The sequence below is a fragment of the Notolepis coatsorum genome (assembly GCF_963971535.1).
Source record: "Notolepis coatsorum genome assembly, chromosome: 13".
NCBI classification, from domain to species: Eukaryota; Metazoa; Chordata; class Actinopteri; order Aulopiformes; family Paralepididae; genus Notolepis; species Notolepis coatsorum.
Genome location: NC_140177.1, coordinates 98,217,048 through 98,223,047, shown reverse-complemented (window position 1 = coordinate 98,223,047; position 6,000 = coordinate 98,217,048).

Below are 6,000 nucleotides of genomic sequence, written 5' to 3'. Positions count from 1 at the left end.
CCCTTGGGGAAATTCAGGCATCATAGCAGCATGGGGGAAGGGGGGGGGGTACAGGTAGTGAAAACAATACAAGCAGTGTAAACAAATAGGTCAATATAATTTACTATCTAACTAACTGAAATATACATTATTCATTATTCACAGTATCACAGTATCCACATAAGGTGCAGTATGCATAAGGTACCCAGATAGCAAAAAATGAGTGAATCAACGTTGAAATAGGGTTCGGCAGAAATATTGAATCTATGTTGAAGCCTGACATCGAAATTATACAGATCGTTGTCTATGACTTACATGTTGAATCAATGTTAGGTGTCAACCATAACTGATACTATATCAATGTTGATTCAACCATCATCTAAATGGTAATCTACATGCACATTTTAGTTGATTTTATATTGAATCAATGTTAGACATCAATGTTTATTCAACCATAATCTAAATGGTACTCTACTTGTACATTTGTAACTTGTACATCTACTTGTAACTTGTAAAGTTAAGGAATCAATACTGATTAATGTACATTTTACATTAAAATATTGCTGCTGATATGTATACATCATAACATTACATGTTTTTTTCCTGCTGTTAAACACACTATTGTTAAATAAATAATAATACAATTCTTATATGACCATATTTCCAAAAATGTGTGAACAAAAATGACAACATGGCTTTAATATGAATTTTTTTTTCTAGGGTATCATACTTCCAGTGACCATACCTTTTACACAAAAAAAAAATAACAGACCTTATAACAGGCTTTCATTAACAATACATATATAGCCACTGCCAGAATAGTGACACACATATTGTGTGTGGTGAGCACACGCATTCATGCACAACAAAGACAAGATTGCGTTGTCTCAATCATTTTAACTATAAATTTATGAGCTCAAAGTATGAGCTCACTACTGACTGAAATGTCCAACAAAAAGCATCAATTGTCAAATAATATTGATCACATTAACTAGACTAGATGTTTGAGGAAATTAGAAAGGGAACAACAACTTAACCCTTGTGTCTGATCAGATTCGTATTTGTTTGATAACTTTGCAGTGATTATGTTTGTAGCCAACATAATATGTGGCATAATCTTTTAATTATCTTGTATTTTTTTTTTACTCTTCATAAATTGTTTATTCCACTTCAGCCCGATCATAACCACCACATATTATTTTTTTTGTCATATTTAACAACTCTTTTCAGAAAAGTGGGAGTATTTCATTACAAAAATAATATAAAAAATTGTTATGATCAGGGCTGAAGTTGAATAAAATATTTATGGAAAAGAAAGTGGGAAATTATTTCAACATAATCTTTTTATGGAGTTTTTCAATTTAGTCCCCTAATAAGAGTATAATACTTTAGTTTTCAGACACAAGGGTTAAATAACAATGGCATAGGATTTGAATTTAAACACAGTGGAGCTTAGATGATCTACAGTTGTCCACGACTTATCCTCCAAGGCATCTGCTATATAATAATCTTCAGATTTACTTAAGTGTTATTAGTAGGTTACAGCAGTAAGCATTAGTTTGCTCAGTCAATTATGGCCAATTCGTTTTATATTGTTTAATACAGTTAAATAAATAGATAAATAATACCGAACCGTGTCTTCAAAACCGAGGTACGTACCGAACCGTGGATTTTGTGTACCGTTACACCCCTAATGTTTCTATAACTCTCTCCCATATAACTCTCTCCCATACCCTTAACACCAACCGCTGAAGTGCCCTTGAGCAAGGCACTAAACCCCCAACTGTTGCTCAGTGGCCAACAGTGTCAGACTGTGGTTGTACTGGGGCCTAACAAAATTAATAGTTGGTTTCAGGTTGGTTGTCAGTTTGGCCATGGGTAGGTAGGGAATTTATTTTATTTAATTTTTTTATTTTATTCTTTCCCACGGCGACTATGGATAGGGAATTTCTTTATTTAATTAAAATGTTCACAACAACATGGATGCATGTACTCTGCCAGCATGTTTAATATCCATAATACTAAATGTTTGACTAAGATTTCTATGAAACTTTATTAAAAAAAAAAAAAAAAAAATCGTTTTTTTTTTTTATATTTTTTTCTAAAAACCCATACAATATATTGGGTCGCACCTAAATCGGCAGGGTCGGTCGGCAACCTGAAACCAACTATTAATTTTGTTAGGCCTGGGCAGCTCCCAGGTGTGAATGGAACTCTGTGAATGTGAAGCAGGGCGTAGCTGAAAAAGAGCATCCGTGCTCAGCGAACCTACCCTGGGTAAATAAAGGTTAAAATAAAAAATAAAAAAAATAAACACTGCAAGAACAGGCTGAAGCAGCAAGTCATTCAAGTAGATGCCGTCCATGGAAGAACAGTGTCCATGAGGGTAATTCCTTGTACTGTATGAACCAGGGAAACAGTGTGTGCTGTGCTGGGGTACCCTAAGTTTGACTCTGGTTCGCTTGACTTAAGTTTGGGTCACTTCGGTTCCTTGAGATGCCTCCCTCCCGGTCTGGCGCATAACGAAGCCACTTCTTGACAGTTTCGCTGTAGTCCTGGTCGGTCAGCTTGGGGTCAAACTGTCGAGCAGCAGCTGATAGACACAAAAATAAAAAAGTGAGGAAGAGAGGTGGGTGAGATGATGTACGATGATAAGAGCACCCCTCACTTCACACGAGTGCGATTTTTTTTAATCACTCAATTACTCACTCTGTAGGTCTACAGTAACAAGCTACAGTCAGCATCCAGTTAGACTGGACAGGAAAGAGAATTAAGCAATCGCCTAGCCTGACACCATCTAGGCAATACAATGTGTATCCATGCACCTCTAAAGCTCACCAATTACGTTGTCCATTTCTTATAGGTTGCACTTTCATCACTTTATTCCAACATAACACTTTTTTTTTAAGTTTTTGCAACAGCATAATTATATTCTGAATCACCAGCATCACCAGCATCACCACCTCACTACCTAAACTTAACCTATGAAGTAGTTTGCAGGGGAGGAAGCTCACCAAACATGCAGGCTTGTAGTGTGGTGTGCTTGAATGGCTTCTTGCTTTCTGAACAACGCTTTTCTTTCTTTCCAGCCCAGTTGAACCCACTGGCCAGGGCGTTGGTCATAGCAGTTTTCAACATCAGTCTGATCAGGTTCTCTGAATTGGTGCCTCCTACCAAAGCCAGGCGAGAAATCTAAATCAGAGAGAAGAAAATGAAGGCCCTGCGTTAGAAACAGCATAACGTTTATTTTATGAACACAGAGCAACCAACTTGTTTATACACACACTTTATGCATGCACTGATATTCCAGCCCATGCCAGTCATTAGGTTTAACCACATTAACCCTCCTGTCCATATGTAAACGGTATATTTAAACAATTTCAAAACGTTTCATAAATAGCAGATATACAAGCTCTAACACGTTTTGAACTAGAAAGTGCTAAACACATTTTTCCCCTGAACAAGACCACACTGAAACGATCTACATTTGATAAATGAATGCAGTTCAATAAATTACCATCTTTTGACGGACTGATTGCTCCATCAGTAATGATTCTGCCTCATTGAAGTCTTGTTCACTGGCGATTGGCAGCTGGAAGGGGAGCATAGTGGTTGTGGTGGCCACCCCGTGTCCCCTGGTCCCACCAGATATGTTGCCCTCAGCCAACTCGGTCTTGATGAACTGCACATCTCTGGATAGATCCTTCACCACGACAAGTAATTCAGCAAGCATTGAATTATTCTTCTGGATGGTAAGGTCTTCAGAAGAAGAGTTAAAATCATTAAGTGAGAAATAAAAATAAGCAGCAAATCACACGAGGAATTACACCATGTCCAATAGACTTGCCTTTCATAAGCTGCCCGTCATCGCCGGCCATCTGTCTACGCTGTGAAACACCAGATTGCCCTGAGCTGTGTCCTGACATCGCTGTAGAAACAAAATCATAGTTATATATTTCACTATAGTTTGACTGCATTGGATCAAACTGGTGGTAGTTCCCTCTAAAATGGCATACCATTTTGTGCATGTTGTGAGAGACCAGGGGGACTGTAGTATTGCCCCGAGCTGCATCCCGACATCCCTGTAGAAACAAATCATTATATTTAAAAATACAAAATCTGACTTGTCAGTCAAATTAACATACATGTCATAATCACTAACACCGGTTCCTGACAGGCAGCAAGCGAGCGAACTGGAGACGAAATCGCACACGACACTGTCCTGATATGACGCAGCGCGTGTCCGAGTGTGTGTTACCTGGATTCTCGACCAATAAAAAGTGTTTAGGGGCGGGACTCGGCCGCGTAATCGCTCAACTAGAGACACAGCGAGCGAATATTTGAGGGGTGAACGACATCGCTGCTCAGTTCACTGTCGCTCGCGGCAGGTCAGGATAGTCTGATTGAAACGAATACATTTTAATCACTTTTTCTCGCTCGCTCGCGTCGCTCTATGTCAGGAAGGGGTGTAAGGAGTTGTATCCCCGTCTCTCAAAACACTGTTACTGAAAGAGTACAGTATCATACCACTACTTGCACTTTGTCGATCTTGCAGCTGCTGGACATGTGAGGCCTGCTGCTGCTGGTGATACTGTACAATATCAAATCCTGGCATCTCGGCTGAAACACAGTAGGAAATACACAAAGTTATTAGCAAATGACGCTATTGTAATCCCCCATGTGAGAAAATGTTTGATTTCCATTCAGCTGATTTCACGTGCACTGCCAAATACTACTTTAATAAAAATATCAAAGACAATGCGAGACAATACAGATATTTTAAACATGCCAGAATATTATGTTATGAGATTGCTTGATAACTCACCATTATGTTGAGTTAGCGATTGCCGGTAGTTGCTAGTAACCAGATCTACAAAGGGGAAATGTAAAATAAGTTGCGACTCAAACATGGTGGAAATTGTGCTCAATATAAAAGCATTATGTACAACTACACATTTTTATTGTGACATTGCTTGCAAGTTGTGAAGGCTTTGAATTTTTGTAGTGGGCTGGCATGCACATTGTAAACATGTATTCTGTTGCATGCATGATGCCAGCGACCTGCCAGCAAGCTCCTCACAAGAACACAGATATGGGTTCACTTACTGTTATTTGGATCAGGAGTCTGCAACGAATCTAAATAGCTGTAGATCATGCCACCATCCAAAGAATCTAAAAAAGGTAAGCCAGGGTGAGAATTGAAGATGCTACAAATCATGTTTAAACAGTCATCTAGTTGGCATTTTAACATTCATAGCAACATACCATTCATTGTAGGCTCTTGGCCAACAACTGGAGGGTTGCCGGATCTTAGCGCCTTACGAGACCGGCTCGATTTTGGAGTCTGTCCTATAACATATTTTAGTTGGCATGTTATTCACAATGTATATATTTTGGGCCAACTATAGAATAACTGCAAGAAATGCAGAAGTCCAATCAAATTAAAATGCTCAATTTGTCGGTACATGGTCAGACTAATTTGTTTAACTGTTTATTATTATTATTATTATTATTATTATTATTATTATTATTATTATTATTATTATTATTATTATTATTATTATTATTATTATTATTATTATTATTATTATTATTATTATTATTATTATTATTATTATTATTATTATTATTATTATTATTAACTGTAGCAGTGATCATTTCCAAAGTGCCTATATAAAATAAATGCATTGCATCAATACCTGGGAAACCCACATCAGGTGCTTTGGCAAAACGTTTTCTTTTGGCGTCGCCACTCGAGTCATCAGAGTCCGAGTGCACATACTGCTGATTTGGCCTAAAAAAAAGTATATATATACACAAGGCTAAAGTCTGAATACATAGGCCCTCAGGCCACTGTGTGTTATCCTTTTAGCACTACTTGCAACTACAACAGCAGTGCCATTATTTACAACACCCTAGGGAGAGTTGTCCCTTTAACAAAGTGAACACTGTACCTGGATCTTCTTTTCTGGCGGAGATCTCCTTCGTCCTCAGATTCAATTTCAGAGGTTGGACACATAG